We start from the raw sequence: 12,935 nt of genomic DNA on the forward strand, positions 1-12,935 counted from the left end.
CCGCGTACGACCCCGTATAAACCCTCCGGCAACAGAGGGATGAACCTGCTTTTCGCTGGCTGGTAGGGTCCCTGGAGTCAGGGATTGTGCACCAGGATAGTGAGCTTATTCTGTCTGGGCCAGAAGAAAAGTGCTAATATTTGGAGCGTGGGCAGTTTAGGATGATAAGGAGGGAGTTATTTGGAGAGTTAATTCTATTGATCCTGATAGACTCTTGGTTCCGAGTAACTGCTCGGGCTGCAATCATGGAATTCTTCGTCCGGTTTGGGTACCCTTTCGAAATATTTACGGATCAGGGGCAACATTTTGAAAGTGAATTGTTCCGAAAGGTCTCTAGTCTTCTGCAGATTCATAAGTAGCGTACAACCCCGTTTAGACCCTCCGGCAACGGTCAAGTCGAGCGGTAAAACCGCACCCTGATGGACGCAGTCCGTTGTTACTTAGACAATCTGACAAAGTATTGGGACAAACATCTGGGTATCTTAGCGGATGCATTACGGTCTGCGGTAGATAGACACACCAGATATACCCCAAATTGCCTAATGCTAGGGCGCGAAGTGAATAGTCAGCAACTCTGCAGTTTTGGCCTTCCCCGGGGGAATCAGATCAAAATGGGGGAGGGAGAGGTGGACACCTATGTGGCGAATTTATAAAAAAAATGCTCAGGGAGTCCCACGAGTTGACCAGAGCAAAATTGTGTACCGCTCAAAAACCAATGAAGAGAGACAACGATCTTCACACTCGCGAACGGCAGTATAAAGTAGGGGATTTAGTTTACTGGCGCCGTAACGCTGGAAAGAAAGTAGAATCGGTCTAGCTGGGTCCCGGGGTTGTGATAGCCGTGAAGTCTGACACTATCTATGAGGTGCGAACTCGCCGAGATATGCTAATTCTGCATCACGACAAGCTAAAGATATGTCAGGCACGCTAACTGCCCATGTGGATACGCGACTATCAGGCCCGTACGCGTGTCATCACAGAACCAAGAGGGGAGGAATCGAAACAGTCACCATCAGTGAAAAGCGACAAACGTGGCGAAGAATCCGTATTGCCAAAGACCAATAATCCGATAAATGCGCCGTTCATGGGGACTCGGAGCCGGACTCGGGTTGCCCCGGAAACATCACAACATCTTCAGGCGTCGAAGAGCCATGGGCGAAAGAGACAGGGGGAAACGCAAACGATATGAGTATTGTGTGTGTAAAATGTAAACAGATGACCTTGTTAAGTACTATGAAATAAACATGTAAGCTGTTTATGCAAACTGCGCAATTATTAAAATGTCAATAACTATGTTGGAAAGTCCTTGGGAAATTATATTTTGGAAATTAACTGCGCAGCAGCGTGATATCACATGTCCAGGTGTAGGACAGTAATGCTATATTAGTCATATTAACAGTCTCTGTGGAGATCTGATTTTGTATGATTGTCACAAAGTACATGTTTTCTGTTAACCTTTTAACCTATACTCATGTTTTGTACTGATGAGGGAGATTGTAAGCCCGTATCCCCCGACGCTGTGATGGACAGTTTGACAGTTTTGATACTGTATTTAGAATTAAAATATTGTTTAGGAGTTTGATCACTAAATCTACACTCATTACCAGTGCAGGTGGTAATGAGTAACCGAAGCTGTCTGTCCCAGCCGAAAGGGTATATATATGCATGTCAAATTGTTAGTAAATCAGAACTGAATTAGAACAGAACGGAATTAGACCAGCTTTGATACCACTATACGATCCAAAGAAACTTGTGAAGCTTTTTACCGGACTTTTGACGTTGTCAATAACAAGTACAGACGGGAAGACTTTCTGCGGTAGAATTCTTACAAAAACAAGAACTCCCGTGGGTCTTATGGTACAATGTGACCAGTGTAAAAATTGGTTTCACCCCAGTTGTGTGGGTAGGGGAGATGAGGAGGTCTGGGAATTGTCAACATATTACTGCCCTGACTGCACCCTGGTGGTCGAGTAGGTCCGGGGGTTAGAGGGGTTGGATTAGGGGTCACGATGGTACCTTTGAGGTTAAAAGTACAGCCAGTTGATAGGTGTTTACGAGCTCCAGCTCAATAAGCGGGAGGTTATTTGGCCACCAACTACGGTCGGTTCCATTGCCCGAGGGAAGCTTAACGCCCACGGGTCCTGTAGCTGGCAGACTTGCAGGATCAGGCAGTCCACCCAGAGGAACGTCAACATCGGGGACCATCATAAGAACCGAGACCAGAGGAGACTTGGAGGGGCCATCCTAGACTTTTCTTATAGAATGTTTTAATGTTCTTGTATATTGTTTTTTTGAATGTGTAAATTGTGTGATGTTTATTTTTGTAACTTCCGTGGCCAGTCGGATTTGGAACATTCCTCCACAAAAAAGGGGAATGTAGTGTATTTGGGGGGGTTGGGGGGGGGGTTAAATTGCCTTTTATAGTTGCTATCTCATTAATATACTTTTTTTAAAGTGATTTGTTGGCTTGTTTATTGACCGCGGAAATCACTTCATACGCATTATTTCCCTTTTATCTCTGACTACCGCCATATTAGTTGTCGATTTCTATTGTTCTGCTCATCACTGCACACCCCCTATAGGCTATAAGGACACTATTCATGTTTCACCGCATTCAGGTATTTCAAACACCTTTTTATTCTTTATTACAAATATTTTACTTCAATGCGTAGTTCATGCATTTAGAAGTCCGTGCAACCTGAATGCCTCGATCGGAAAGCAACCGTCGACCGTAACTTTCGCAACCGGTATATATACTTCTGTAGCAGTGGAGGACAGATCGAAACTAATATGGCGACCAAATGCTTTTATGACTTCATGTCAGCTTTAAACTTAGCTTGTAATTTGTAGACAAAAGCTGTTGATGTTTCCGTATTGCGATCCTGTTTGTTCAATTTAGACTGAAGATATTTGCTTGTAACATGGAGAACCAGGCGTGACAAAGGGAAATAAACAGTATACAAAGCTTCAAAAATCTAGTACAATGACTGCGTCTTGAAACAAATGGGACCAGGTAAGTCAAGTTAAACTACATGTATGTGTGTCTATTTAGATTTTCAAAAAATTAGGAAGAAGTCTATGAGATGTACATGTCATTTGATACACTGTATTTTAATCCTAACGTCAAATTACGAAATGGACTACTTATTTCATAAAAAAGAAATTGTTTGTTTGTTAGATGTCATCTTCCATTTTTTAATGTAAAATGAAAAACATAAATGAGAGAGAGAGAGAGAGATGCATGCTTTTAAAGAGGATGGGAGGTCAACAAATTGTCTATCATGACTATCTGAAATTTAAAATATGATTTGTTAAGCAATAAATTAAATAAATTTAGTACATAGAATTTAACGTTACCTTTTAAATGTTATCATTTACTATAAGTTAATATAAAGCTCTTCTTATAAAGGACAAAAACGTGTAGCTTACTCCATAGCCGAGTGGATGAAGTGTCGGACGTGTGATTCGTGCATCCAGAGTTTGAATCCCACAGGGGCTTTTCTTGTTACTTACTGAATTGAATACTTAAAATATTCATTCTTTATTTTTTTTTTCCCAAACTGCAAATCTTTCGCTTTTTGACATATTAAGAGTTTATATATCATTATATCTTTCATAATCAAATAATGAACTGTTAATTTTTTTGATTATTTCCTTAAACACAGTAATGTGGATCATTTTAATCACATTCTATTCAGTTTATCCTCTCTATTATTCAATAATAGTCTGAATTAATAAATTAATCATTGACAATCTGTTTACATACAAATCTGAAGGTTGATTGAAATAATTCTCTAGGACACTACCACTTTGAAGCAAAGTGAACAGGGGAACAAACATTTTTGCAGTTTTAACATTTTAGGAGTTATTCCCCTTTTCACTAATACAAGTTTTTAATAAATGTACTCAAACAAGTCGATTATTATAGAGAACAGTTCAAAACACGCAAGTTAGATAAAGATTAGTGTGTTATAAATCCTCTCTCTCTCTCTCTCTCTCTCTCTCTCTCAACCATCTGTCTATACCGATGTAAATATCTCTAATTTATTGTTGTAGCTTGTTTTAAATGACTTAAACTACCGTTAAGTCCCGTGTATCCCAGCCAAAATTTAATCAAAAGTGGGGAGTGTGTGTTGTACAAAGGACCAAAATTTTACCCCATTTTTGAGACCGTGATTGTGAATACCACGGAAGAAGTGACTGCCGATATAGCATGTTATGCAAGTTGTAAGAGTGTATACTAAATTCACTGTGTCAAGAATACCGTATTCTTATTCTTATTTCCATTGAAATAGTTTTCCTCTCTCACCTCTATTCCTTGCAATAAACAAGTTATCGTCAGTGTATTTGTCATCATGTAAGCAGCTATGGAGGGTAATCGTGTTCAAAAATCCAGACATGTAAACTTGTAAATCCAAATATGCAATCGTGTTGATGTGTGAGCCTGAGTATGAATATGTGTAATTCTGATCGTGTAACCCATAAAACTCGGGCATAAACACGTGTAAGATTTGACTCAGTTCCTTCGCATGATGCACATTTTGCAACCTTATTGTTTACATTAGTTAATTAAACCTTCAACTTTTCACACCTTCAATCCGTAGTTTCTGCATTTGTAACTCCAGGTTCGGCAATAGCACATCTGACATGATACAAATTGACAAATTTAAAGTCTACAAGTTTGTCGAATTTTGACATGACCTTATATGGCAACTGCCTTGTTGCGGGAAAAGGCATGCCGTAACCCCCGGAATGAACGAAAAATAAACATAATATTCAGCTAAACTGTTGCAATAAGCTTTTAATGAACGACACCTTTTCTATCGAAAACACCGGTATTATTTTTAGAGAAAAAAATTGAGGTATGATTGAAGCTAGACCAAACAGAAAGAGGTTCATGTAGAAAAAAAAATCGTTGCCGATGTGACGAATGCGCCCGTATAGATATAAATCTCATCGTACATGTATTATAAAAGGAAATGCCTAATATCTTATTTCTTAAAAAAAATCGACATGTAATTTAAACTGGAATATAAGTAAATGCGTACTCTTTTCTAGAAATGAGACGGATCAAGAAATTTCCTAAGGGGGTAAATATATTTTGAGCGGCATGGGGTTCAAAGACCGCCGTGAGGTCCCATGTAACTCCATTGCTTCTGAATTTTAAGAATTTTGAGAGAGAATTTTTAACCGGGTTTCCGATTATTGAAATAGTAAAAATTGCAAGCGGACGAGTGGCTGTCAAAAAGGTACCCTTATAGTACCGATAACTCCTGGAACAGTTTTCAAGATCTAGATAGGAAGTTGTTCTTTTGCAGATCATTTATACATATATATCAGAGGTATGCAAATTGCTAGGATTTTGATTTCTGATAATTTATGAAAAAATATCAGCTGTTGAACTTAGTCATTTTTGGGCAAGAACATTGCATATAGAGTACCCCATTTTTACTCTTGTTATTTTTCTGAAAAAGTTAGAATAAACGATCTGCAAGGATTTGGTTATTTTTCGCGGAAAAATTTATGTTACTTTACATGTATTTATACTTTTTGTTGTTGTGTAAGTGAAAGAATAATAATAACACAATCTTCAATAATAATATAAAACTAGCGCGTATTTTTTGTGCGCCGTAAATTGAAGTTTTAGAGGCACTGTAGCTCCCAGATCGTCCATCTGTATTTTTAGACAGGGAGCTACAGACCTGCAGCTAGTTCACAAGTGGCTGTAAAGCTGTATTATAATAGCTCTCCAGAAATTTTTTATCAACCAACTTCACAAAGTGAGTCTGTATTGAACCGACATTCAGGACGTCATACTCATATCCCGAAATAATTGCTTGAAATAATTTTTTTTAAAAAGTCAATTTTTACCTGTATGAAATGCTTTTTTCACTATATATTGCCGACAATGCAAAGAAACATTTCTTGAAATAATATTGATACATATTTTAATTTCACGACAGTTAACCTTATCTTTAGAATTTTTATTCATTTTTTTAAAGAGGGTGTCGCTTCTTATGTCTAATATTAATCACAATCTCAAAACCAATGTCTTTAAATAGTTTGTTTTTCTTATCGATAACTTTGCAACTCAGCTGGCCGACCCCGTGCAATTTTTCGCGGGGGAGTGGGGGGAGGGATGTCTTGTCACAACTTTGTGGTACCGATAAGGATGCATTTGGAGATATTTTCTTAATTCAGTCGAGGCCTATACTTTAACAATTTGTTGCATGTACTCTAATAACAGTGGCGTCGGAAGCAAATTGAAAGGTGGTGGGCCTAAACTAATCATAAAAAATATTGACAAGAATTCCCATATTCATGAAAATTCTAATCCGTGGGGGAGGGTATATCAATAACTCCAATTTTACCTGCCCAATCCCCCCCCCCCCCCCCAAATCATGAAATTCCTAATCCGTAGTGGTTGGGGGGGGTGCTAGTATAGCTACTATGACTCTAATTTTCAATATCACTATTAATATTTCATTCTTTTTAAGGTCTTTTAAGGAACAATTCTGTTTGTTGCGAGGGAAAAGTAGGGGGGGGGGGGTGAATCCTCCCTGTTGCTATGTTCCTAATGGTTAGGTCTAACTTGGCAAAAAAGTGGGGGGGGGGGGGGCTAAGTCCCCCCCCCCCCTTTATATATCTTTATACACGTGTATTCAAACAAAGTCATTAAATGTAATTTTTTTCAGTTCTAAGAGGATATCTGAAGCCGATCGAATTCTTTACTCGCATCTTTTATACATTCTCTTGATAAAATGTACACCAATCTCATAATTTAATTTTCCGAAAAATAATACTCTATGAAATGTTGTTATCCAGAGATAATATGATTATAGGCCTACCTAATATTTTTTTTTTATTTATTCCGTCCCTATTCCGGCGATTACGGCATGCCTTTACCTGCAGCTAGCCTTTTTCTATCAGTGACGTCACTTTTTCCATATAAGGTCATGTCAAAATTCGACAAACTTGTAGACTTTACATTTGTCAATTTGTATCATGTCAGATGTGCTATTGCCGAGCCTGAAGTTACAAATGCAGAAACTACGGATTGAAAGTGTGAAAAGTTGAAGGTTTAATTAACTAATGTAAACAATAAGGTTGCAAAATGTGCATCATGCGAAGGAACTGAGTCAAATCTTACACGTGTTTATGCCCGAGTTTTAAAGGTTACACGATCAGAATTACACATATTCATACTCAGGCTCACACATCAACACGATTGCATATTCGGATTTACAAGTTTACATGTCTTGATTTTTAAACACGATTACCCTTCATAAGCAGCCACCTGTTGACGTGGTGCGTGATCAATGTTTGTTTAACAATTTGCGGTGTCAGAAGTATGCACTTGTCGGACTTCACGGTGTGTTCTCAAGTGAATGAAGATTAGTAATTATGATTTTATTTAATTTGATTACTTTGTGTCCATTTATGCAGTTAAACGTTATTGCTTTACATAGACACTGTTTAAAATACCTCGATCATTTGTATGACTTTCTTTACAAAGTGTCAAATGTTATTTGATACAGTCCATGTAAATCATACCGTCCTTTTTATGTAAAATTATAAGAACGAAAAAACAATAGAGTTTTTTAACAACGCCCATTCAATTTTCATTTTCACCAGAGGAGTTGGCAATCTTATCAATAAATATAACTGGAGTCAAAATAAGTAAAAACCCAGCCATGAGCTTCGCTCACGATTGCCGACTCCTGTGTTTTCACATTTTAAGCTTTTCATCAATTAATCGATGATCAATTATTAATTTGATTTCATTATGATAAAAACGACCTGTGGTTTTTGGTTTTTTTTGGCGAAACCTTGATTTTAATATCGCTTGGACCACGTTCTGATCAAGAAATACAAAAATTGCGCTTGGGTTATAAAATTATCATTTACCATCGATAGTTATTTGGAAAAATGGTGGCTGAAGAGATTTCCAGGTTCAAATAAATTGATAACAAATCATTTGTATATAAAAAAAAAGCAAAAACTTTAAATATATTATGTATATAACGATCACAAATGACAAGACAATGAAGAGCACACCTTCATGAGGCTTCCCTGGTGAGGACACGGGAGAGAAAAAGACAGAATCCCGCTAAAAAGACGCCATCCCTGATAAATATAAACCAGAAGTTAACCTCCAAATACACTACATGGCCTTCGATTTTCATCGTCTGAGATATGTTCCGATCACAAAATTACAGAAATCATGCTTGGATTATAAAATTATTATGAAGCATCGATAGTTTTGGGGGGAATGGCGGTCGTTGATTTTGACATTTTTTAGATGCGTATTATACATAGGACATGGTATTTTTTCCCCATTTTTGGTCAACTTTGAAGGATGATCATTATACACGAGTGCTTATTATGCACGATACTGTATGGTATTTTCTGTATAATATTACTTTATTTAGGTTATACATGTACTGGTGTGTAGCATCGTGTCGTCTTTTTATAGGTTTCAAGTGTATGATACACAGAGATATAGTGAATGAAGTCAAGAAAAACAAAAGACATTTGTGGTGAAGTATTTATGAATTTATCATATATATATATAAAATTTTATAAGGCAGCTAATCTTTTTCTTTCATGGTCACTTGGGAGACCTATTTCAATCAGTATCTGTCATTGTGTGTTATTCATAGACATAATAGTGTTCAGCTCTTAAAAAAGAATGAGGGCAGTAGTCATTGTGTTAGCCCTGTGATAAGAACTGTTGCCCGAGAGCATAGTCAGAGGGCAACATCAATTTCTTACCAAGGTATTGACAAAAAACTATTGTCCTCATCTCTATTTAAGATTTGTTTTCTTAAGCAAAAAAAATGATATATTTTTGTAGTTAAGTCAGGGCTGGGATATTGTCAAATTATCTTCCCAGTGGACAGTCAAATACTCAGCCAGGGTAAGGGGGAAAGCCAGTAATAGGCCACAGTCAAATACCCAGCTAGGGTAAAGGGGGAAAGCCAGTCATAGGCCACAGTCAAATACTCTGCCAGGGTAAAGGGGGTCATAGACCACAGTCAAATACTCAGTCAGTGTAAAGAGAAAGCCAGTCATAGGCCATAGTCAAATACTTAGCCAGGGTAGAAGGAAAGCCGGTCATAGGCCACAGTCAGATACTCAGCCAGGGTAAGGGGGAAAGCCAGACAGATGCCAAAGTCAAATACTCAGCCAGTGTAAAGAGAAAGCCAGTCATAGACCACAGTCAAATACTCAGCCAGAGTAAGGGGAAAGCCAGTCATAGGCCACAGTCAAATACTCAGCCTGGGCAAAGAAGAAAGCCAGTCATAGGGCACAGTCAAATACTCAGCCAGGGTAAGGGGGTCATAGACCACAGTCAAATACTCACCCAGTGTAAAGAGAAAGCCAGTCATAGACCACAGTCAAATACTCAGCCAGAGTAAGGGGAAAACCAGTCATAGACCACAGTCAAATACTCAGTCAGTGTAAAGAGAAAGCCAGTCATAGGCCATACTCAGCCAGGGTAAAGGGAAAAACGGTCATTGGCCATGGTCAAATACTCAGCCAGGGTAAGGGGGAAAGCCAGTCATAGGCCACAGTCAAATACTCAGTCAGTGTAAAGAGAAAACCAGTCATAGGCCATAGTCAAATACTCAGCCAAGGTAGGGGGAAAGCCAGTTGTAGGCCACAGTTAAATACTCAGCCAGGGTAAGGGGGAAAGCCAGTCGTAGGCCACAGTCAAATACTCAGCCAGGGTAAGAGGGAAAGCCAGTCTTAGGCCACAGTCAAATACTCAGCCAGGGTAAGGGGGAAAGCCAGTCTTAGACCACAGTCAAATATTCGGCCAGGGTAAGAGGGAAAGCCAGTTTTAGGCAACATTCAAATACTCAAACAGGATAAGGGGGAAAGCTAGTCTTAGACCACAGTCAAATACTCAGCCAGGGTAAGGGGGAAAGCCAGTCGTAGGCCACAGTCAAATACTCAGCCAGGGTAAGAGGGAAAGCCAGTCTTAGGCCACAGTCAAATACTCAGCCAGGGTAAGGGGGAAAGCCAGTCTTAGACCACAGTCAAATATTCGGCCAGGGTAAGAGGGAAAGCCAGTTTTAGGCAACATTCAAATACTCAAACAGGATAAGGGGGAAAGCTAGTCTTAGACCACAGTCAAATACTCAGCCAGGGTAAGGGGGAAAGCCAGTCGTAGGCCACAGTCAAATACTCAGCCAGGGTAAGAGGGAAAGCCAGTCTTAGGCCACAGTCAAATACTCAGCCAGGGTAAGGGGGAAAGCCAGTCTTAGACCACAGTCAAATATTCGGCCAGGGTAAGAGGGAAAGCCAGTTTTAGGCAACATTCAAATACTCAAACAGGATAAGGGGGAAAGCTAGTCTTAGACCACAGTCAAATACTCAGCCAGGGTAAGAGGGAAACCCAGTCTTAGGCCACAGTCAAATACTCAGCCAGGGTAAGGGGGAAAGCCAGTCATAGGCCACAGTCAAATACTCAGATAGGGTAAGGGTGAAAGCCAGTCGTAGGCCACTGTCAAATACTCAGCCAGTTTAAGGGGGTAAGCCCGTCTTAGGCCACAGTCAAATACTCAGCCAGGGTAAGGGGGAAAGCCAGTCATAGGCCACAGTCAAATACTCAGATAGGGTAAGGGTGAAGCCAGTCGTAGGCCACTGTCAAATACCCAGCCAGGGTACGGTAAGGGGGAAAGCGAGTCGTAGGCCACAGTCAAATACTCAGATAGGGTAAGGGGGAAAGCCAGTCGTAGGCCACAGTCAAATACTCAGCATGGGTAAGGGGGAAAGCCAGTCGTAGGCAACAGTCAAATACTCAGCATGGGTAAGGTGGAAAGCCAGTCATAGACCAAAGTCAAATACTCAGCCAGGGCAAGGGGGAAAGCCAGTTATAGGCCACAGTCAAATACTCAAACAGGGTAAGAGGGAGAGCCGGTCATAGACCACAGTCAAATACTCAGCCAGGGTAGATGGAAAGCCAGTCGTAGGACACAGTCAAATACTCAGCCAGTAGAACCAGTACATGTTTATCAGAGGAAGTCAAAGAGAATGAGGGATAAGAAAAACTCGGTTTCATAGAAAGAAAGTGGTGGGTACATGTTTATCAGAGAAAGTTTCTAAATCCCTTTTTCCCATTTGTGTTTCTCTGAAATTTTGAGAAAGGGATATAGAATGAAAGAAGGAATAAAAAACAAGCTAAGCAAAAAAAATCTGAGTGATGTACACTGAGAGAGAGAGAGAATGAAAGAAAAGAGAGACAAGGATATATGTTGTCAGAGAGAGTGGGAGAAGAGAGAGAAAACACTTGTCTGAAAAGTGTTCTAGAGAGTGAGAAGGAGATAGATAAAGAAATAAAGAGAGAAAACAAGATTACATGTTAAACAGAGAAAATCAGAGAAAGAGAGAAAACAAGAGAGAGATTAAGTAATGAAACACTCTCTCTCTGTCTCTCTCTGTCTCTTGAAATGCAATTATAGCCAGGTAGTTTTTTTTAGGTGGGGGGGGGGGTTACCTTGAGTACTTACAGAGACAATGCTGCTGGGATAGAGATTGAAAGAAGGAATGAGAAAGCATGAGTTCAAACTAAGCAAGAAAAGTTAGAGAGAGAGAGAGAAATAGAGAGAGAGAGAGAGAGAGAGATTAAAAGAAAAGAGAGACAAGGGCAGATGTTAAGCAGAGAGGGAAAGAGAAAAGAGAGATGAAGAATACTTGTCTGGAAAATGTTCTGGAGAATGAGAGAAAGATAGATAAAGATTAAAAAAGAGACTACATGTGTAACAGAGAACGTTTTAGATACCTGGTATTGATTTTTCTCTACATCGCTGTTGTAAACAATCGTCAATTAATTAATGTTTAAATGATATCTAACATTGTAGACAGATCTAGGGAGAAAACTGTAGCAAAATGTGATTTATACGGATTTTTTCGTCAGGGTCTACTTGGTTTAGAACTTATAGCGTGAAAAGTAATCCGTCATCATATAATTTATTTTCCAAATCGTTTTTCTAAGATGTCAATCGATAGAATAAACACCATGAATTTAAGTTTAAGTCCATGAAATAGTAAAAAAAAATTACCAAACGCGATACTAGCATTGCATTTTTGTATTCTATTTTGATACATCAGGTCCATAAAGCGTACTTACTTACAAAAATTTGCGCAAAATTATTATTGAGATATGGATTAAATAAATATTTATACTCTATTTTGTATGTTCAGTTCTAATTTTCCCAAAATTAGTAATGATATTTAGGAAAAACGGACGTCTGGTAAATTTCATAATTGTCAATAATTTTTGCAAGAGGGTACACCCGTCTGAGAGATGATAACAAGCAAACTAGCATGTAAACATACATATTTTCTTTTGTATATGTATTGCTAGAATGTATATTTATCATTCAGAGCTAAGCTTTTAATGATTGGGCCCATTTAGTCCCGAGTATAGGACTACCTTAAGCAGAGGAAATGGGAAATATAGAGGGCCCAGGAGAAAAGGAATCAGAGAGCATGGGTACATGTACATATCAGAAGGTCAAAAAGAATGATAGGGTGACATTCTATATACTGAGAAAGAAATAAAGAGAGACAGCAAGAGTATAGGTCTGAGAAAGAGATTAAATGTTAGAGAGTGAAAAGATATGTGTGAGAAATATGCTGGTTACATGTTTCACAGAGAATGTATCTCATTCCCTCTTCCATAATTTTTCAGTTTAACATGTATGCCTTTTCTCTCTCTGTGTTTCTGTCTTATTCTCTCTCTCTCTCTCTTTCTCTCTCTCTCTCTCTCTCTCTCTCTCATATATCAAGGGAAAGTCGAGCAGAGAAAGTCTGGAGAGAGATTGGCAGAAAAATATAAGAGAGAAATAAAAGAACAAGTTTACATGTATGTTTTTCTCAGAGAGAGAGAGAGAGAGAGAGAGAGAGAGAGAGAGAGAGAGAGA

The 12,935-nt window shown here is 38.9% G+C and overlaps 1 protein-coding gene across 1 annotated transcript in view; it reads left to right on the forward strand.

Annotated features, from left to right (window-relative positions):
* The window catches only part of LOC128163538 (ras-associated and pleckstrin homology domains-containing protein 1-like), a 188,930-nt gene that overhangs the window by 10,152 nt on the left and 165,843 nt on the right, over nt 1–12,935 (forward strand). The gene's annotated exons all lie outside the window — the stretch shown is intronic.

This window comes from Crassostrea angulata, chromosome 9 (genome assembly GCF_025612915.1).
Source record: "Crassostrea angulata isolate pt1a10 chromosome 9, ASM2561291v2, whole genome shotgun sequence".
In the NCBI taxonomy this organism is placed as follows: Eukaryota; Metazoa; Mollusca; class Bivalvia; order Ostreida; family Ostreidae; genus Magallana; species Magallana angulata.